This window comes from Hemiscyllium ocellatum, unplaced genomic scaffold (assembly GCF_020745735.1).
Source record: "Hemiscyllium ocellatum isolate sHemOce1 unplaced genomic scaffold, sHemOce1.pat.X.cur. scaffold_261_pat_ctg1, whole genome shotgun sequence".
NCBI classification, from domain to species: Eukaryota; Metazoa; Chordata; class Chondrichthyes; order Orectolobiformes; family Hemiscylliidae; genus Hemiscyllium; species Hemiscyllium ocellatum.
Window position 1 is genome coordinate 332,335 of NW_026868149.1, and position 22,692 is coordinate 355,026.

General features: G+C 44.7%; 1 long non-coding RNA gene across 1 annotated transcript; it reads right to left on the reverse strand.

The window, feature by feature from the left end:
• Window positions 1-2,755: 2,755 nt before the first annotated feature.
• On the reverse strand, window positions 2,756-12,157 carry LOC132812215 (uncharacterized). The gene is made up of 3 exons (XR_009643528.1): window positions 12,099-12,157; window positions 7,735-7,839; window positions 2,756-2,820 (listed from the first exon to the last, which is right to left on the reverse strand). It is a non-coding gene; the product is annotated as an uncharacterized LOC132812215 (long non-coding RNA).
• Between the last annotated feature and the right edge of the window lie 10,535 nt (window positions 12,158-22,692).

Here is a 22,692-nt window from a genome sequence, read left to right on the forward strand (position 1 = left end):
TCCTCCCTTGGCTGATGAATCACTTCTCCTTCATGTTGAACACCATTAGAAGAAGCACTGAGGAAGTAAAATGGTGTCAAACGTACTCTGGGTACAGGATTTCAATTTCCACAATCGAGACTAGCTCTGCAACAGAATTACTGACTGAGCTGGTCAGGTCCTGAAGGACATAGCTGCTCAACTGAGTCTGCAGCGAGTGGTGAGGGAACCAACAAGAGGGAAAAACATACTTGATCTCATTGTTATGAATTGACCAGCGGCAGATACATCTGTCCATGACAGTATCAGTAAGAGCGACCATCACACATTCCTTTTGGAGACACAAGTCTTGGCTTAAAGTTGAGAAAAACCTCCATTGTGTTGAGTGACACTATCACTGTTCTAAATGGGACAGACTTTGAAGAGATGTAGGAACTCAAACTGGGTATCTCGGAGGCACTGTGGGACATCAACAGCAGCAGAACTGTACTCCAGCACAATCTGTAATCTCATGGGTTTGTAAATCCCACACTCACCCATCACAATTGACAGGAAAGGAGGGCATGCCCACAGCAGCACCAGCCATACCTAAAAATGAAGGGCCAACCTGGTGAAGCTACCAAGCAGGACTATCTGCATATCAAACAGCATCAGCAGCAAGCAACAGAGCTAAGTTATCCTACATCCAATGGATCAGATCAGAGCTCTGCAGTTCTGCCACACCCAGTTGTGAACAGTGAGGGACAATTAAACAACTCACTGGAGGAAGCATCACAGGTATCCCCACCCTTACTGATGGAGGGGCCTCACACATCCATGCACCAGATAAGACAACAGCATTTGCAGCAATCCGTATCCAGATGTGCAAAGTGGGATGATCCATCTCAGCCTTCTCCAGTGGTTTCCAACATCACAGATGTGAGCTTTAAGCCAGTTCGATTCAGTTTGAATAACATCAAGAAGTGGATAAGTAGTGTAAAGGCTACGGGCCCTGCCAATATTCTGGAAATAGTACAGATGGCTTGTGCTCCAGAACTTGCCACCCACCAAGCCAAGTACCGCTCCAGCACTGGCATCTACTGACATTGTGGAATATTGCCCAGGGACGTTCAACACAACATCACAGGGCAATCCAACCCAGCCAATTTCCTTCTATCAGTCCACACTCGATCAGCAGTAAAATGATGGAAGATGCCATCAACAGGGCTACCAAGCAGCAGCTTCTCAGCAACAGCCAGCTGAGTGACACTCATTTTAGGCTCCACCAGGGCCACTCAGCTCCCGATTGTGTCACCGCCCTGATTCACAACCTGACAACCAGCTGAATCCCAGAGGTGAGGTGAGGGGACAGCCCAGTCCCACTCCAACACCACTATTTCTAGCTGATTCTAACCTTGTATCAGCTCATATACTCTCATCCACCTTGTGTTACCTCCAGACTTCATTATCCAAACACACTCCTGGCCAACTTCCTACATTCAACCTCCCTGTAATCTCAAGAAAAACTAAATCTCTGCTACCCAAGTACTCCTTTGTACCAAAACTTGTTGATCCATCAAAAGGCTCCCCTTCATAATCAACAACATAGAGCCACGGAGATGTACAGGATGGAAATAGACCCTTCAATCCAACCTGTCCATGCCGAACAGATATCCCAACCTGAAAATGTGTTGCTGGTCAAAGCACAGCAGGCCAGGCAGCATCTCAGGAATAGAGAATTCGACGTTTCGAGCATAAGCCCTTCATCAAGAAGGGCTGATGAAGGGCTTATGCTCGAAACGTCGAATTCTCTATTCCTGAGATGCTGCCTGGCCTGCTGTGCTTTGACCAGCAACACATTTTCAGCTGTGATCTCCAGCATCTGCAGACCTCATTTTTTACTCGAAGATATCCCAACCTGATCTAGTCTCACCTGCCAGCATCCGGCCCACATCCCTCAATTTAAAATTCTCACCCTTGATGTAATTCCTGGCTGTGACCATCCCTAGCTCACTGTATCTCACACCCTTTGAGACCTCGACAACCCATTCTGTTCGAGACTCCCAATGATCTGTTAATTCATTACCTCACCTGTGTGGCTGCTTTTACAGTTGCCAAAGCAACAAGGTCTGAAATTCACAGCCAAAACCTCACAGCTCTGCTTTCCTCCTTTAAGACATTCCTCAAAACCTGCTTATTTGGCAATGCTTTTGGTCACCTGACCTAATATCATCCTTCTCTGGCCTTATGTCTATAGTTCCCAATAATATTTTTGTGAAATTATAAGCATGATGACAAAACTACAAACTGTTCTTGATTTGGACATTACCTTGAAATAATCACTATTGCTGTAATGAATACTCTGTAATGTTTCTTAAAATCTGATTGAAGATTTGTAGCTCGGGTATCCGTTGTTGTGGTTCTGCTCGCCGAGCTGGAAGTTTTTGCTGCAAACGTTTCGTTCCCTGGCTAGGGAACGTCATCAGTGCTGTTGGAGCCTCGTGTGAAGCGCTGCTTTGATGTTTCTTCCGGTATTTATATTGGTTTGTTCTTGCCGCTTCCGGGTGTCAGTTTCAGAAACTGACACCCGGAAGCGGCAAGAACAAACCAATATAAATACCGGAAGAAACATCAAAGCAGCGCTTCACACGAGGCTCCAACAGCACTGATGACGTTCCCTAGCCAGGGAACGAAACGTTTGCAGCAAAAACTTCCAGCTCAGGGAGCAGAACCACAACAATGTAACGTTTCTTACCCAACCACATTGTGGGAGCACCTTCACCACACAGACTGCAGCTGTACAAGAAAGTCAAACATCACCCTCTCCCCAGGCAACAGGGCTTTGGCATTAATCACTGGGATCTGTGGAAGTAGAAACACAGTTGATGTTTCAGGGAATGCAAAACGGATTACAGAGAATGGAAATGGTGCAGAATTTGATAGTCAGAAATGGAAGGAAAATACACTTGCTTATTGGAAAAAAGAATTCTTGACAGTCAATGATTTTCCAGAAAAAAATAATAAGCAGCATATGGTCAGGGGCTGGGCAGCAGTGAAAAATTAACTTCCAAAAATGTCTGTAAAAGTAATAGTAAAATACTGAACAGACCAAAAATACACCCATTGTTCGAGACTGAGGAAGCTAGATATTGACAAAGTGGTCATGAGGGAGCCCAGAGATGAAGCAGAGCAGTATAAGCTGTTATGATCCCACAGTCATAGAGATGTATAGCATTGACACAGACCCTTCAGTCTATCTCATCCATGCCAACAAGGTATCCAAACCTAATCTATTCCCATTTGCCAGCACTTGGCCCATATCCCTGTAAACGCTTTCTAATCATATCATGTGTCTATTTAGATACATTTAACATGTTTTAATTGTACAAGCCTCCACCACTTCCTCTGGCAGATCATTCCATCCACTGCATCAAAGAGTTGCCCTTTAGTCCCCTTTGAAACTTTATCCGTTCACCATAAAGCAATGCCATTTACTTATGGATACCACCACTCCAGGGAAAACACCTTGTTCATTTATTCTATTCATGACCCTCATGATTGTATAAACATCCATAACATCACCGCTCAGTCTATGACAGTCCAGGGAAAACAGACCCAGCCTTTTGTGCCTCACCCTGTAGCGCAAATCCTCCAACCCTAACAACATCCTTGGAAGTCTTCTTTGAAACCTTTCAAGTTTCACAGCACCCTTCTGATAGGAGGCAGGTCAGAACTGCACACAATATTCCAAAAGTGGCCGACCGAATGCCCTGTACAGCAACATGACCTCACACATCCTGTACTCAATGCTCGAAACAATAAAGGAAAATATACTAAACACCTTCTTCATCATCCTGCCTGCAACTTGATTTGCAAGGACTATGAACCTGCAGTCCAAGGTCTCTTTGTTCCGCAGAGGTCTCCAGGGCCTGGCCATTCAGTGTATAAGTCCTGCCCCGATTTGCTTTTCCAAACTGCAGCACCTCACATTTATCTAAATTATACCCCAACTGATCAATGTCTCATTGTAATCTGAGGTAACCTTCTTCACTGTCCACAATACCTCCAATTTTGTATGACCTGCAAACTCATTTACGATACCAAATCATTTAAATGAATGATGAAACAAATCCAGAAATAAACATCCATTTCTCTGAGTTAGAATGTGCTCTGTGTAAATCCTGCCCAATGACTCTGTACCAGAGAAAGGCTGCACATGTGCCTGGCTACACCTTGTCCCCTACAAAGCTGGCGGCTCCGCACGTGTCCAGTGAACTCTTGTCCCGAATAAAGATGGCGGCACGCACCCATGCCTGCAGCCACACTGAGGCAATTCCCCCGTTTTTGGAAAACACGAGACTGGGATGTTTCAAAATGTGTGTTTTCTGATGTGCACATTGTGTTTGTAAAACCTCTCCGCTCATATAGAATCTCTCCCACCTCCTGCGGTTCCACAGACAGCCTGGATGTTTGCGGGTACCTATTCTCTGCCTGGTTACTCGTTTGTCCTGAGTGTGTTTGTACAATCACTTGGGATTCTCCTTAAACCCATTTCCTAAAGCTAAGTCATGTCCCCTTTTTGCTCCTCCTGGTTTACCTCGAGTATAATCCTACTGCCCCTATACTCCTCTAGGGATTCACACAAACACAGCTCTCTGTACCTGCCTTATGCCTCCTTCATTTTCTTGTCCAGACCCTCAATTTTTTGAGAGGCAGCATTCTCTACACCTCCCAGCCTTGGCCTTAACAGGAACATACTGTCTATATACTCTCATTGTCACAGGCCTGTGGAGGCAATAGCAGATGAGGACAGAGAAACAATCACTCCCAGTAAAGAGGCAATGTTGGGAAAGACAACAGCCTCAAGGTAGATGGGTCTCCTGGTCCTGATGGAATGCATTCGAGGGACTAAAGGAGATGGGGTGGGAGGGGGGGGGGGCAAATAACAAATAAACTCGTGATAGATCACTAAAATTTGTTGGGTTCTGGGATGGTTTTGACAGACTGGAAGCTGCAAATTGCTACTACTATTCTTCAAAAAAGGACCCGTTAGCTTAACTTCTGTACTCGAGAAAATGCTTGAATCTCTCAAGGAAGTAGTGGTGAGGTATCTGGGTAGAAATTGTCTCATTTCGCAGACACAGCATGGATTCATGAAAGGCAGGTCACGTTTAATGGATTGACTGGAATTATTTCAGGATACGACGAGTGCTTTGGACAAGGGGGAACCGGTGGATGTGGTGTACCTGGATTTCCAGAAGGTATTCGATAAGTTGCCACACAAAAGGCTGCTGTATAAGGTAAAGATGCACAACATTATGGGTAATTATCATTGATACAGGATCGGTTCACCAACATAATAAATAATGGGGATAAAGGGGTGTTTGAATTAGTGTTGGCACTACAACTGTTTGCAATTTACACAAATGTTTTGGAGTTGAGGACCAAGTGTACGGTGTCAGAGTTCACATTTGATACAAAGATGAGTAAAGCAATGTCTGCAGAGGCCACTGTCAGTCTGCACAGGGATACAGAGAGGTTAAGTGAGTTGGTAAAGATCTGGCAGATGGAGGACAATGTTGGAAATGGACGGTCATCCATTTTGGTCGGACTAACAACAAACTGGATGATGAAATGATAAACATGCAGCAGGCTGCTGTGCAGAGGGAGCTGGGTGTCCTTGTGCATGAATCACAGGAAGCTGGTTTGCAGGTACAGCAGGTAATTAAGGCAGTGAAGGGAATATTGTCCTTCATTGCTAGAGGGATGGTTATGCTGCAGCTGTACAGGGGGCTGGGGAGGCCACACCTGGAGTACTGTGTACAGGTTTGATCCCCTTACATTAGCAAGGATGTACTGGCACTCGAGGGAGTACAGAGGAGGGTCACTAGTTTGAGTTGGGAGTTGAGAGGGTTGGTGTATGTGGAGAGATTGAGAAAACATGTTCTATACTCATTGTAATTTAGAAGAATGGGACGTTGGATAGGAAACAAATAAAATTATGAGGGGAGGAGATGAGACAGAAGCAGGGAGGCTATTTCCACTGGGGATGGGTCCAACTCCAGAGCCTCAAAATAAGGGGGAGTAGATTTAGGACTGAGATCAGGAGGAGCTTCTTCAGCTAAAGGGTTGTGAATCTGTGGAATTCCCTGCCGAGTGCAGCATTTGATGTTATCAACTTGAATGCCTTTCAGGCAAAATGTAGATTTGTGAACAGGAAAGGAATTAAGAGTTATGGTGAGAGAGCAGGAAAGTGGAGCTGAGGCCATGAAAAGGTCAGCCCTGATTTTATTGAATGGCAGAGCAGGCTGGAGGGGCCAGGTGAAAGTTCTTGCCTCGTGCCATCAAAATCAGCCTTTGTCCAATTCAGAACCTTAACATGTAGATCTGGTCTATTATTTTCTGTAACTATTTTAAAACTAGTAGAGTTATCAGAGAATCCCAACAGTGTGGAAGCAGGTCATTCAGCCCATCACATTGATACTGACCCTGAGAGCCTCCTCACCTCCCCCAGTAACATTGCATTTCCCAGGGCCACCCAACCTGCACATCCCTGTGGACAATTCAGCCTGGATAATCCAACCTATCCTGCACATCTTTGGACTGTGGGAGGAAACCAGAGAACCTAGACAAAATCCATGCAGAATACCCCAATAAGGTGGTCATCCCTTTCTTATTTCCCAGTTCCAACGAAATAACTTCAATGGGCATACTCCCAGCAATATCTTCCCTCAGCAAAAACATAATGCTATCCTGAATCAAAAATGCTACTCCCCCTCCTCTCTTGTCCCCCTTTCAATTCTTCGTATAGCATCTATACCCTGGAACATTAAGCTGCCAGTCCTATCCATCCCTGAGTGATACCTCTGTAGTTGCTATAATATCCCAGTGCCATGTTCAAAACCATACCCTGAGCTCATCTGCCTTCCCTGTCAGGCCTCTTCTATTGAGGTAAATGCAGTGCAACTGCTCAGTCCGACTTCATTCTGTGCCTTGCCCTTGCCTGCCTTGACTATTTGACTTCTGACCTGTACCAGTCTCAGACATACTCTTTCCTCACTATCTTATTGGGTTTACACCCACTCCCTCACTGGTTTAATGCCTCCCGAGTATCACTAATATCTCCCTGTCTGGATGTTAACACCTTCCAATTCAGGTACAATCCATCCTTCTTATGCAGGTCAACTCTACTCCAGAGGAGATCACAATGATCCAAAAAAATGTGAATCCTTTTCCCCTGCACCAGTTCCTTAGCCACTCATCCAGCATCTCCTCCTCCTCTGTAATATGGACATTTTTCAGGATGTCACCATTTATTTCCCCACATTCTATATCTCCCATGTACTTCTTCACAGTAAACACTGATGCAAAACACTGGTTTCCTATCTCGCCCATCGCCTGCAGCTCCACACAATGGCTGTCTTGCTGATCTTGGAGGGTCTCTATTTTCACCCTTGATAGCCTTTTTTTTCTTCATGTATTTATAGAAGCCCTTCAGATTATTCTTAAACCTATTCGCCAAAGCTATCTCACGTCCCTTTTTTGCCTCCTGATCTCCCTCTTAATTATACTCCTACTGCCTTTATACTCAATTTTTTTGGATTGGAATAAATGCAAAATATAGCATCCTGACAAAACAGACGAGGGCAGGACTTACTCTCAATAAAAGTAGGGCCTTGAGTAGTGATATGGGAACAAAGAGATCGAGGGCTTCACGTCTTTGAAGTTTGTGTTACATGTAGACAGGGTGGTTAATAAGGTGCTAAGCACACTTACCTTTATTGTTCAGACCTTGGAGTACAGGAGTTGGGACGTTATGTTGAGGATATACAGGTCGTTGGGGAGGCCTCTTCTGGAATACTCTGTCCAGCTCTGGTTGTGCTGTTATAGGAAGGAGATTATTAAATTGGAGCAGGATCAGAAGAGATTTACCAGCATGTTGCCATGAATGGATGGATTGTGTTCTAAGGAGAGGCTGGATAGGCTGGGAATTTTTTCACTGGCATGCACGAGGTTGAGGCGTGAGCTTATTAGAGGTTTATAAAATTAGAAAGAGTGTAGACAGGGTGAATAGCCGGGGGAGAGGGGGATTCAAAACTCGGGTGCATTCATTTTGAGAAGAAATGAGAAAGATTTGAGAAAATACATGAAGGTTTTAATAAAAAAGATACACGTGTGGAATGAACTTCCAGAGGAAGTGGTAGCTGTGAATACAATTACAATATTGAAAAGACATTCAGATAAGTACATAAATAGGAAATATTTGGATGGATGTGGACCAAGCGGAGGCAGGTACAATTAGTTCAGTTTGGAATTATGGTCGGCATGGACTGGTTGGACCACAGGGCCTGTTTCCTTGCTGTATAACATTATGACTCTAATCCTCACGATCCCTAAATTCCTCCATCCTCAACTCGCCTGAAAAATGTCACCTAAACTATCCTCACAACTCTTCCTTATTTATATAATTCCTCACTAGCCACAGAACGCTCCCTATCTCACGTCCTCCAGTTTCTCAAATCTCTGCGATATGTGCCTTTCTTTAGTTCCAACCTTGAGGATGCCTCATTCACTCCGATTGGTTGGAGGACAAACTCGTACGACCTGGTCCTCCAGTACTGCCCTCTGCCCCCTATTGGCCTGCGCTGACATCACTCACCTCACAATGGGCCCCGGATGATTGGTGGGCTCCTCCCTCTCTCTGCTCTGGGATGAGCTTCATCATTCACAGTGAATGGGACAGTATCACAGAGCACAGGGGCTGGGGGCTATTCAGCCCATTGGGGCTGTACTCTCTCCCTCTGGAGATGCTGCAAATCTGTCCCAATTCCCTTCCCATTTGCCCATAGCACCCCAAATCTTCCCTTAAAAAGTAAAATTCCAAATCTGTTTATGAATAATTGCTGAGTCTGTGTCCAGCTGCCGTTCAGACTATTCCAGATGCTCAGAACATACTGAAGAACATAATGTTCACATATTCACTTATTATTTGCCAATTACCTGAAAATAGTTACTAAAATTGTGACATTGTTAACAATTCCCCTCTCTCTGAAAATTAAATATCTTAGAAACAAATTTGCAGCTGATCAAAATCACTGCTTAACCTTCTCAGCTCCAAGAACAATTATCTGTGCTTCTGCTAGCTCTCCACAAAAGAGGAACACATCTTATTTTCATTTATTAGTGTCATAGAGATGTACAGCACAGCAACAGACCTTTGGTCCAATTTGTCCATGCCAACCAGGAATCCTCAACAACTGGAGCCCCATTTGCCAGCGATTGGTCTGTATCACTTGAAACCCTTCCTATCCATGTACCCAATCGGATGCCTTTCAAATGTTGTAATTGTATCAGCCTCCACTACTTCATCTGGCAGCTCATTCCACACACACACCACACACAGCTTGAAAACTTTGCCCCTTAGATCCGTTTTAAATCTTTGCCCTCTCAACTTAAGCCCATGCGATTGTTTTGAACCCACCTAACTGGGGGGAAAAGACCCTGGCTGTTCACCGTATCCATGCCCCTCATGATTTTTTAAATCCCCATGAAGTCACCTCTCAGTCTTTGACTCACCAGGGAAATTAACCCTGGCCTATTCAGCCTCTCCCTGTAGCCCAAATCCTCCAATCCTAGGAAAGTCTTTGTAAATCTTGTCTGAAATCTTTCAAGATTCACAACATCCTTCCCAGAACAGGGGATTTCGAACTTAAAACATAATTCCTGAAATGGCTTAATCAATGTCCTGTCCAGCCACAATTTGACATCCCAGCTTCTGTACACAATGCATTGACCAATAAATATAAGCATACCAAACCCCACCTTCACTAGTCTGCCTATCTATGACTGTACTTTCAAGAAACAATGAACCTGCTCTCCATGGTCTCTATGTTCAGCAACATTCCCAAGGACTTTACCATTAAGTGTATAAGTCCTGCCCTGATTTGCCTTTCCAAAATCCAACAGCTTACATTTGTCTAAATTGAACCCAGTCTGCCATTCCTCGCCCCAATGGCCCATCTGGTCAAGATACTGTTGTATTCTGAACTAACCTGCTTCATTGTCCAATACACCTCCAATTTTGGTGTCTTCTGTAAACCTACTGACCATATCTCATATTCACATCCAAGTAAATTATTTGAGGACCCAATATCCATTCCTGCAACACGCTGCTGCTCACAGCCCTCCAGTCCACAAATCAACCCTCTGCACCACTCTCTGCCTCCTACCTTCAAGCCAGTTTTGTATCCAAATGGCTAGTTCTCTCAACATTTCATGTTATCTAACCTTGCTAACCAGTCTGCTTTGTGGAACATCGTTCAGTGTCCATATAGACAACATTCACAATCTGCCTTCATCAATCATCTTTGTCACATCTTCAAAAAAAAATCTCAATCAAGTTAGAGAGAGAATTTCCCACACACAAAGCCATGCTATCTATCCCTAACCATTCCTCGTCTTTCCAAATACATGTAAATCCTGTCCCTCAGAATCCATTCCAACAACTTGCCTGCCACTGACTTCAGGCTCACTGTTTTCTTGTTCCCTGGCCTTTCCTTACCACCTTTTTAAATAATGGCACATGCCTTCCAGCACCTCACCTGTCAACAATGACAATATAAATATCTCAGGGAGGGGCACTGCCATCACTTTCCTAACTTTCCACAAATGTCTGGGATACACCTTAACAGGTCCCAGGGATTTATCCACCTCGATATGATTCAACACATCCAGTACTACCTCCTCTGTAATATGGTCAGGAGCCGGGCAGCAGTGGACAATTCATTTACTGAAAGGTCTGTGAACATAACAGTAAAATACTAAACAGAGCAAAAATACACTCAGAGACTGAGGAAGCTAGATAGTGAACAAGTGGACAACAAGGTGCTCAGAGGCGAATCGGAGCAGTTTTATGATCCCACAGTCAGAGATGTCTAGCACCGAAACAGACTCTTCAGTACAACCCATCTATGCCAACCAAATATTCGAACCTAATCTATTCCCATTTGCCAGCACTTGGCCGACATCCCTCTGAACCCTTCCTATTCAACTGCCTTTGAAATGTTACAATTTTTGTTGCCCTTTAGGTCCCTGTTGAATTTTCCCCTCTCACCCTTAACCTATATCCTCTAGTTCTGGGCTCCACCACCCCAGGGTAAACACCTTGTCTATTTACGCTATCCATGCCCCTCACGATTATATAAATCTCTTCAAAATTACACCTCAGCCTATGACACTCCAGGGAAAATGGCCCCAGTCCCTATTATGCCTCTCCCTGCAACTCAAATCCTCCAACCCTGGCAACATCCTTGAAAATCAATTCTCAAACCTTTCAAGTTTCAGTGCCTCCTTCTGATAATAGGGAGACCAGAATTGCACACAATATTCCAAAAGTGGCCTAACCAATGTCCTGTCCAGCTCCTGTACTCAACGCTCTGACCAACAAAGGGAAGCATACCAAATGTCTTCTTCACTGTCCTATCGACCTGTGACTCTACTTTCAAGGAACTGTGAACCTGCATTCCAAGGTCTCTTTGTTCAGCAAGACTCTCCAAGACCTTACAATTCAGTGTGAGTCCTGCTCGGATTTGCTTTTCTAAAATGCAGCACCTCACATTTATCTAAATTAAACCCTATCTGCCACTCCCCAGCCCATTGGCCCATCTGATCAATATCCCATTGTATTCTGAGACAACCTTTATCACTGACCACAATACCAACAATTTTGGTGTCACCTGCAAACTTACTAACTGTACCGCCTCTATTCATATCCAAATCATTTAAATGAATGACGGAACAATTCCACAGAAAAACAAAAATCCATTTCCCTGGGTGTGAATGAGCTCTGTGTAAATCCTGCCCCATGACTCTCTATCAGGGAGAGCTGCACATACTCCCCTCTGAACTTTGCCCCCTACAAAGATGGCGGCTGCACGTGTCCAGTGAATCGTTGCCCCGAATAAAGATGGCGGCACTGACTCGAGTCAATCGCGAAATGAGGCATTTTCCGGTTCACTGCAAAAACGAGACTGTAAATTTCAAATTTGTCATTTCCGATGTGCACCAAATGTTCGCAAAACCTCTCAGCTCAGACCAACACCATTTCCCTCCCGTTTCCTGCTGTTTATTTCTTTCCTTACCGACAGCTCTCCGCCCGCACAGCCGCGCTGTCCGCGAGGATGATCACGTGGTATAATCAGGTCCCGCCTCCCATTCACTCTGATTGGTCGAAAGGCCAACCACCTCGCTAGGTCCTCCAGTCCCGCCCCTGTCCTTCCATTGGTCCACCGCTGACATCAATCATCCTGGGACTATTGTTGGCTGGAGCATGCGCACTGCTTCCTGGCTTTTGTTGCTGTTCATAAGTTACAAGAGTGAGGGACAAAGTTAAAAACACACAACCACTTGATGAAGCAGCAGCAGCGCTAGTGCTTCCAAATAAACCTGTTGGACTATAACCTGGTGTTCTGTGAATTTTAATTTTGTCCATCCTAATCCAAAACCAGCACCTCCAAGTCACGAGTGAGGGAGGAATGTATAACATAAGAACTAGGAACAGGAGAAGGCCATCCTGCCCTTTGAGCTTGCTCTGCCATTCAATAAGATCATGGCTGATCACTTCGTGGACACAGAACCATTTACCCATGTTTTCACCGTATTCTTTAATTAATTATTTCTGTTTTGAAAAAAAGCTACCTTAGGTTTAAAAACATTTACTGAACAAACATCAACTACTTCCCTGGGCAATGAATTCCATTGAGGTTAAGAAGTTCCTTCTCAATTCAGTCCTAAATGTGCTGCCTCTAATCTTGAGCTGATGCCATCTTGTCCTAGATTCACCTGCCAGTGGAAACATCCTCTCTACTTCTATTTTATCCATTTCATTCATTATTTTATATGTTTCCATTCTTCTGAATTCCAATGAATATAATCCCAATCTACTCCGTCTCTGTTAAGCCAACCCCCTCAACTCTGGAATCAACCTAGTTAATCTCCTCTGCACCCCCTCTCGTGCCAGTACATCCTTTCTCAACTAAGGAGATAACAACTACATGGAGTACTCCAGGTGTGGCCTCACCAGCACCCAATACAGCTGGAACATAACATCTGCTTTTAAGCACAATCCCTTCAGCATAGAAGGACAAAATTGCATTTGCCTTCAGAATTGATTGTTATACCTGGTGACCAACCTCATGCAGTAGGATACTCAGGTGCCTCTGCTTAGCAAAAATGCAACTTTTTAAAATTCAATTAATAATCTCTTTTTAATGTTACTCCAACCAAACAGTATGACATTACATTTATGAACATTATATTCCATATGACCGACCATTGCCCACTCACTCAATGTATCTATGTTCCTCTGCAAAGTTCCACAGTCCTGCTCACACTTTGTCCTGCTACTCATCATCGTGTCATAAGCAAACTTTAACACCCTAAATGTGGTCCCCAACTCCAAATCATCTGTATCAATTCTAAATAATCGCAGTCCCAACACTGATCCCTGAGGCACACAACTAGTCACTGATTGCCAGCCAGGATAATATGCATTTATCCCCACACTTTGCTTCCTGTTAGTCAACCAATCTTCTATCCATGCTAATACTATACCCCTAATGCCATATACCTTTATATTATGCAACAGCCTCTTGCACAGCACCTTTTTGAAGGCCTTTTGGAAATCCAGGTACACTGCATCCACTGGGTCCACATTGTCCAACTTGCTTGAAATGTCTTCATAGAATTCCAAAAGATTTTTCAAGCATGACCTGCCCTTCATGAACCCATGCTGTATCTGTCCAATGGGACAATTTCTATCAAGTCCCTGCTATTTCTTCCTTGATAATAGATCAAAGCATCATTCCCACTATAGAGAAGAAGCTGTCTGGGGTATAATTACCCATCTTTTGTCCACCTCCTTTTTAAAACAGTGGCGTCACTTTTGCTGCTTTCCAAACTGTTGAGACTGCCATGAAGTCCAGTGAATTTTGGAAAATTACTGTCAGTGCATTTGCTATTTCTCCTGGGATACATTCTGTCAGGGAAAAGAGAATTTTCTATTATTAGCTCAATTACCTCCAACAGTCCAAAACTAGGTGTTCTGTAATAATGATAGCTTCCATATCCTCACCTACCTTTGTGTCTTTGTTAATTACTGGCAAGATATTAGTATCCTCCACTGTGATGTCCCGTAACTAAATGCTCCTTCTCTTTTTCCAAAAGACCAACGTTTACTTTTGCCACTCTTTTCTCATTATTTATGTTTATAGAAACATTTGCTATATGTCTTTATAGTCTGTGCTAGTTTATTTTTCTCATGTTCGAGCTTACATTTCTTCGTAGCTCTTCTGTGGCTTTCTGTTGACCTTTAAAGTTTTCCCAGTTCTAGTTTCATGCTGGTTTTGGCCACTTTGTATGCCTTTCAATTTGATCACTTTCCTTAGATACCCATCGTAGAGAACACCTTTTCTTACAGTCCTTCCATTTCACTGGAATATACCTTTGCTGAGGACTTTGGAAAATGTCTTTGAAAATCTTCCACTGCTCATCAACTGTCCCACCATAAAATCTTTGTTTCCAGTCTACGTTATCAAGGTTCTCCCTCATTCTATTGTAGTTCCTCATGTCCAAGCACAGGACCCAGGTATTAGGTTTTATCTTCACACTCTCCATATGTATTAAATTCAACCATACAGTGATCACTTCTTCCGAGAGGATCCCTAACTCTGAGGTCACTAATTATTCCTGTCTCATTGCAGAGGGTCAGATCTTGGATAGCTTGCTCCCTTGTAGATCCATTTCATACTGTTCAAGTAAAATATCACAGATACACTTAATGAACTCCTCATAGCTACCCTGACTAAGCTGGTTTGACCAAAATACATGTACATTAAAATCACCCATGATAATTACCGTACCATTTTTACAGGCATTAGTTATTTCTTTGTTTATTGCCCATCCCAATATGATGTTATTATTTGGTGGCCTATACACTGCACCTATCAATGACTTTCTTGGTAGAATTTTGAATGCATCATTCCTGTTTCTCCTAATGTATGGCAAAAACAACAACTACTCATATTGTATGGAATCTTTCACAATGGCAAATCTCCTAAGGTACTTCATGGATGATCAAAACATTGATTAAGCAGAATGATTTCCAAAAAAATCTTAAAGGAGGATAGAATAGGTTAGGGAGACGATTTGACAGACTTCTGCCCTTGACACTTCCAATTGTGGAGTGATGCAGATGGGGCAGGTTGGAAAGGGAACATGCAAAGGGGAAATGGAGGAGTGCAGGCAGTGTATAAGGTCTTAAGGACAGAGGAGGTTCCAGACTGAGTCTGTCTGTGATAGAGAGTATGGCTGCCTCATGGAGTTTGAAGCTCTGCAATGGGTTCATGCAAGTCATGTTAGTCGAGGATAGTATAATGGTGGCTGAGATAGCTTTTCATGAGGACTTGTCTCCTGAGGTAGTGTGGGCTGAGGTGAGAAACAGAAGGGGAGAGGTCACACTGCTTGGAGATTTTTTATAGGCCTCCACAGAGTTCTAGGGAAGTGGAAGAGAGGATTAGCAAAATTATTCTGGGTCAGAGCAAAAGTCCCAGGGTGGGCATTGTCTATAAACCTCAGGCACATGCGCAGTTTGGTTTCCATGCAGAGCATGCGCAGTGTCACATTGATCAGGACGGAGAGAGACATGGAGCTGCTTTCTCCGGCAGCGGCTGCGATCGGCTTCAGAGAGTGAGCTCAGAGCCGGGGTGTGGGAGCCTCGCTGGGAGAAAGGAGCGGAGAGAATTCACAAGTCCCCGATACAGGTTAAAACAGAACTCGAAAAAGCCCCTCCAGGCCCGGGGAAGGAGGTGGCGGTCTCTGATCGGGGAAGCGGCTCAGGGTCACGGCCGCCATTTGTTTGAGGGAAGAGGGAACGCGGGCCGCAGGGCCGCCATTTTGAGAAGGTCAAGGTGCAGGAGGGCGGGGCTCTCGGGGTCTGTAGAACAATCAGAGGAAAGGGAAGCCCCATTGTTATTGATGAATTCCATGAACACAGCGTCACTGGGCGGTCCCGCAGGAATCTCCTCTCTCAGTCCCTGCTGTGATGTTTCACCCCAATCACAACCAGCAGCTCTCCTCCTCTCTCAGCTCCCCTTCTGTCCTTCCTGCAGCATCTGTCCCCTGGGGCATTGAGCTGCCTGTCCTGTCCCTCCCTCAGCTGTTGTTCTGTAATCCCTGTCATATCCCAGTCCCATCTTAGATTACTTCACTAAAGACATGAAACATTTAATTCACATTCAATCATTTACAATGGTGGGATTTGAACCTGTGTCCAGAGAACATTTGCTGAGTTTCTGGATAAATTGTCTCACAATAATGCCACTAGGCCATCACTTCGCCTTCTCACAGGTTGGGCATCCCAGCACAAGTGTTTGATCCTGTACTCTGGTGATATCATTCAGTGTCGCTCCATGGGCATGGATAGGATAAATAGGCAAAGTCTTTTCCCTGGGGTTGGGGAGTCCAGAACTAGAGGGCATAGGTTTAGGATGAGAGGGGAAAGGTATAAAAGAGACCCAAGGGGCAACATTTTCACACAGAGAGTGGTACGTGTATGGAATAAGCTGCCAGATGATGTGGTGGAGGCTGGTACAATTGCAACATTTAAGAGGCATTTGGATGGATATATGAATAAGAAGGTATTGGAGGGATATGGGCCGGGTGCTGGCAGGTGGGACTAGATTGAGTTGGAATATCTGGTCGGCATAGACGGGTTGGACCGAAGGGTCAGTTTCCATGCTGTACACCTCTATGACTCTATGTGGTATCCCTCATTGTGTGGGTCTAATTGCTGCCCCATCTCTCACTTTTGAAGCTACTCCAGATCCTGAGCCAACAGAATTCTCCACTCCAGAGAGATGAATCAGCATAGGCCAGGGTTGGAGACTGGGTTTTTCAAGATCTATGTGGGGCTCAGTGCCATTCTACATGTGTAACCCTCACAGCATCAGTCTAATTTCCTATTCTGCCTATTTCTGTGTCTTCTACAGGTACCCAGGGAGTTCCTGACTCAATAGGCTTGACAACTGCTGGTTGGGAAGATGGTTGGTCAGCCAGAGAGACAAAGGTCAGGGAGGTCGGGAGCCTTCAATAAACTCTGCCGCCAGATAAGATCACTCAGCGCACAGAGCAGAGAGCAATGAGAGGGCTCCATACATCAGCTAATGTGACATGAGATAGATATAATGCTGGAGAGGAGCTCAGTACAGACACACCCCAGGCTCAGGTACCACCTTTACTTTAAGTTTTGTTGTATTGGGACAGCATCGGGAGTTCCCAGTTTTCAATCCAAGCCTGTGCTGTCTTGGTGAACATCAGGACAACAGAGGGGAAAGCAGGCCTCCCACGAGAGGGTGATAATGCTTCCTGGGGTCTTGTTGTTCCCTATTCCCTCTCCAACACTGTATCGATGGATTGTCTTGTGGACCAGAGTCTTCAATCATTCTAACACCAATAACAGTTCCTATCTCTGTCATCTCCCCTCTCACCAATTACATAGAACATAGAACAATACAGCACAGAACAGGCCCTTTGGCCCATGATGTTGTGCCGAACATCTATCCTAGATTAAGCACCCATCCATGTACCTATCCAATTGCCGCTTAAAGGTCGTCAATGATTCTGACTCTACCACTCCCACGGGCAGCGCATTCCATGCCCCCAACACTCTCTGGGTAAAGAACCCACCCCTGACATCTCCCCTATACCTTCCACCCTTCACCTTAAATTTATGTCCCCTTGTAATACTCTGTTGTACCCGGGAAAAAGTTTCTGACTGTCTATCTATTCCTCTGATCATCTTATAAACCTCTATCAAGTCACCCCTCATCCTTCGCCGTTCCAACGAGAAAAGGCCTAGAACTCTCAACCTGTCCTCGTACGACCTATTCTCCATTCCAAGCAACATCTTGGTAAATCTTCTCTGCACCCTCTCCAAAGCTTCCGCATCTTTCCTAAAGTGAGGCGACCAGAACTGCACACAGTACTCCAAATGTGGCCTAACCAAAGTCCTGTACAGCCGCAACATCACTTCACGACTCTTGAATTCAATCCCTCTGCTAATGAACGCTAATACACCATAGGCCTTCTTACAAGCTCTATCCACCTGAGTGGCAACTTTCAAAGATCTATGTACATAGACCCCAAGATCCCTCTGTTCCTCCACCTGACTAAGAACTCTACCGTTAACCCTGTATTCCGCATTCTTATTTGTTCTTCCAAAATGGTCAACCTCACACTTGGCAGGGTTGAACTCCATCTGCCACTCCTCAGCCCAGCTCTGCATCATATCTAAGTCCCTTTGCAAACGACAACAGCCCTCCTCACTGTCCACAACTCCACCAATCTTCGTATCATCTGCAAATTTATTGACCCACTCTTCGACTCCTTCATCCAAGTCATTAATAAAAATTACAAACAGCAGAGGTCCCAGAACTGATCCCTGCGGAACTCCACTTGTAACTGGGCTCCAGGCTGAATATTTACCATCTACCACCACTCTCTGACTTCGACCGGTTAGCCAGTTTTCAATCCAATTGGCCAAATTTCCCTCTATCCCATGCCTCCTGACTTTCCGCATAAGCCTACCATGGGGAACCTTATCAAATGCGTTACTAAAATCCCTGTACACTACATCCACTGCTCTACCCTCATCCACATGCTTGGTCACCTCCTCGAAGAATTCAATAAGACTTGTAAGGCAAGACCTACCCTTCACAAATCCGTGCTGGCTGTCCCGAATCAAGCAGTGTCTTTCCAGATGCTCATAAATCCTATCCTTCAGTACCCTTTCCATTACTTTGCCTGCCACAGAAGTAAGACTAACTGGCCTGTAATTCCCGGGGTTATCCCCATTCCCTCTTTTGAACAGGGGCACAACATTCGCTACTCCAGTCCCCTGGTACCACCCCCGTTGACAGTGAAGATGAAAAGATCATTGCCAACGGTACTGCAATTTCCTCTCTTGCTTCCCACATAATCCTAGGATATATCCCGTCAGGCCCGGGGGACTTGTCTATCCTCAAGTTGTTCAAAATGTCCAACACATCTTCCTTCCTAACAAGTATCTCTTCAGCTTACCAGTCCATTTCACACTCTCCTCTTCAAAAATACGGTCCCTCTCGTTCGTAAATACTGAAGAAAAGTACTCATTCAAGACCTCTCCTATCTCTTCCGACTCAATATACACAATCTCCCACTACTGTCCTTGATCGGACCTACCCTCGTTCTCGTCATTCTCATGTTTCTCACATACGCATAAAAAGCCTTGGGATTATCCTTGATCCTATCCGCCAAGGATTTTTCATGCCCTCTCTTAGCTCTCCTAATCCCTTTCTTCAGGTCCCTCCTGGCTATCCTGTATCCCTCCACTGCCCTGTCCGAACCCTGTTTCCTCAACCTTATGTAAGCCTCCTTCTTCCTCTTTACTCGACATTCAACCTCCCTCGTCAACCAAGGCTCCCTCACACGACCATTTCTTTCCTGCCTGATAGGTACATACATATCAAGGACACGTCGTATCTGCTCCTTGAAAAAGTTCCACATTTCCACCACATCCTTCCCTGACAGCCTATGCTCCCACCTTATTCTCCTCAAATCCTGTCTTACAGCATCGTAATTTACCTTCCCCCAATTGTAAAATCTACCCCGTTGTGCGCACCTATCTCTCTCCATAACCAAGGTGAAAGTCACAGAATTGTGGTCACCATCACCAAAATGTTCACCCACTAACAAGCCCATCACTTGTCCCGGTTCATTACTGAGTACCAAATCCAATATGGCCTCCCCTCTGGTTGGACAATCTACATACTGAGTTAGAAAAGCCTCCTGGACACACTGCACAAACACCGCCCCATCCAATCTACTTGATCTAAAGAGCTTCCAATCAATATTTGGGAAAAATATTGATTAGAAAGGATTCTGAGGGACAGGATTTACATGTATTTGGAAAGACGAGGAATGATTAGAGAGTCAGCATGGCTTTGTGCGTGGGAAATTGTCACTCTAACCTGATTGAGGTTTTTTTTGAAGAAGTGCTAGGAAGATTGATGAAGACAGACTGTGGACATTGTCTATATGGGCATTGAACAAGGTTCCACAGAGCAGACTGGTTAGCAAGGTTAGATAACATGGAATGCAGGGAGAACTATCTATTTGGATACAAAACAGGCTTGAAGGTAGGAGACAGTGGGTGGTGATGAAGGGTTGCTTTGTGGACTGGTAGTCTCTGAAAAGCAGTGTGCTGCAGGAATGGATATTGGGTCCTTAAATAAATGACTTTGATGTGAATATATGAGGTAGGTTTACAGAGAATACAAAATTGTAGGTGGAGTAGACAGTGAAGAAGGTTAGTTTAGAATACAACAGGATCTTGATCAGATGGGCCATTCGAGTGAGGAATGGCAGATGGAGTTCAATTTAGACAAATGTGAGCTGCTGCATTTTGGTAAGGCAAATCAGGACAGGACTTAATGTATTTAATGGTAAGTTCCTGGGGAGTGTTGCTGAAAAAAGAGGTACATTGTTCCTTGAATGTAGAGTCACAGGTCGGCAGGTAGTGAAGGTGGTGTTTGGTTTGGTTATATTTATTGGTCAATGCATTGAATACAGAAGCTGGGACGTTATATTGTGGCTGGATAGGACATTTGACAATGAGAACCTTTTTCCACGTATGGAGTCAGCTATTACGAGGGGGCATAGCTTTAAATTAAGGAGAGGTAGGTATAGGACAGATGTTAGGGGTAGATTCTTTACTCAGCGAGTCGTGAGTTCATGGAATGCCCTGCCAGTAGCAGTAGTGGACTCTCCCTTTTTATGGGCATTTAAACGGGCATTGGATAGGCAAATGGAGGATAGTGGGCTCGTGTAGGTTGGGTGGGCTTGGGTCGGCGCAACATCGAGGGACAAAGGGCCTGTACTGTGCTGTATTTTTCTATGTTCTATGATAAAGCCATTTCAGGAATTCCGTTTTCAGTTCCAATGTTCCTGTTCTGAGGAGGATGTTGTGAAACTTGAAATGGTTCAGACAAGATTTACAAAGATTTGCTACAGTTGGAGGATTTGGGCTACACGGAGAGGCTAAATAGGCTGGGGTTAAATTCCCTTGAGAATCAAAGACTGAGAGGTGATGTTTGGGAGATTTATAAAATCACGAGGGGTGTGGATATGGTGAACAGCTGGGGTCTTCTTTTTTCCCCAGGTTAGGTGAGTCCAAAACAAGACCACGTGGGTTTAAGTTGAGAGGGCAAAGATTTAAAAGGGATCAAAGGGGCAACGTTTTCAAGCTGAGTGTGGTGTGTGAATGGAATGAGCTGCCAGATGAAGTAGTGGAGACTGATACAATTACAACATTTCAAAGGCATCTGATTGTGTACGTGATGAGGAAGGGTTTTGAGGAATTCAGACCAATAGCTAGCAAGTGGGACTCCGTTAGTTTAGGATACCTAGTTGGCACGGGCGAATTGGTCCATTGTTTCTCAGCTGTACATCTCAGCACAGATAATTCTTGGAGCTGAGAAGGTTAAGCAGTGATTGCGACCAGGTGCAGATTTGTTTCTAGGATATTTTAATTTGCAGAGAGAGGGGAATTGTTAACAATGTCACAATATTAGTAACTACTTTAAGTTAAATAGAAAATAATGTGAATATGTGACCTATATTTTACTGAGTACATTCTGAGCATCTGGAACAGTCTGAACAGCAGGTGGACACAGATACAGCAGGTGTTCTCAAACAGATTTGCAATTTTGCTTTTTACAGAAAGATTGGGAAGCTGTGGGTAAATGTGAGGGCAGTTGGGACGGATTTGCAGCATCTCCAGAGGGAGAGCGTACAGCCCCAATGGGCTGAATAGCCCCCAGCCCCTGTGCTCTGTGATACTGCCCCATTCACTGTGAATGATGAAGCTCATCCCAAGGCAGAGAGAGGGAGGATCCCACCACTGACCTCACAATGGGGGATGGCTTGATTGACGGCAGCTCCAGACCAATGGGAGGAGAGTCTGTGTGATCCTGTGCAGGTGCAGTGGGTGGGGCTGGGAGAGACAGCAGGGACTGGAGCCAATCCGGTGAAGCAATGAATAAACACATCGTTGGGAGTCTGAAAGAAAATGAGTTGTTGAGGTCTCACAGGTTGTGTGGTGCAGGGAGACAGGGATGTTCACAGCCAGGAATTACATCAAGGGTGAGAATTTTAAGTTGCTTGTAAACAGGAGCCTTTTGTTGGATCACCAAGTTTTAGAGCAAGTGAGCACTTTGGCAATAGAGTTTTAGATATTGTTGAAATTATATGTAAGTTGAATGTGGGAGGCTGGCCAGGAGTGTGTTTGGATAATGAAGTCTGGAGATAACACAGGGATGGACAAGTATTTCAGTAAATGAGCTGAGACTAGCGTGGGGTTGGGTGATCTCACGAATGGAGAAATAGCAGTTTTGGAGTCGTCGTCGTCGTCGTCGTCGTCCCCCTCACCGATGCACAGATATTGTTCCTTGTTCTGTCTGTCTTTTCTGGTTATGTCATTCTGATTCTTTCTGCAAAAAAACTAACATTTGACCTCACCATTATTTATAAATCCTGCTCCATCCCCACTCTCCCTTTCCTTTCTGAAGTCCTTGTGTGTGGTGCCCCTCAAGAATCTATCCTTGGTCCCTCCAGTTTCTGACCTACATATTGCCAGGAGGT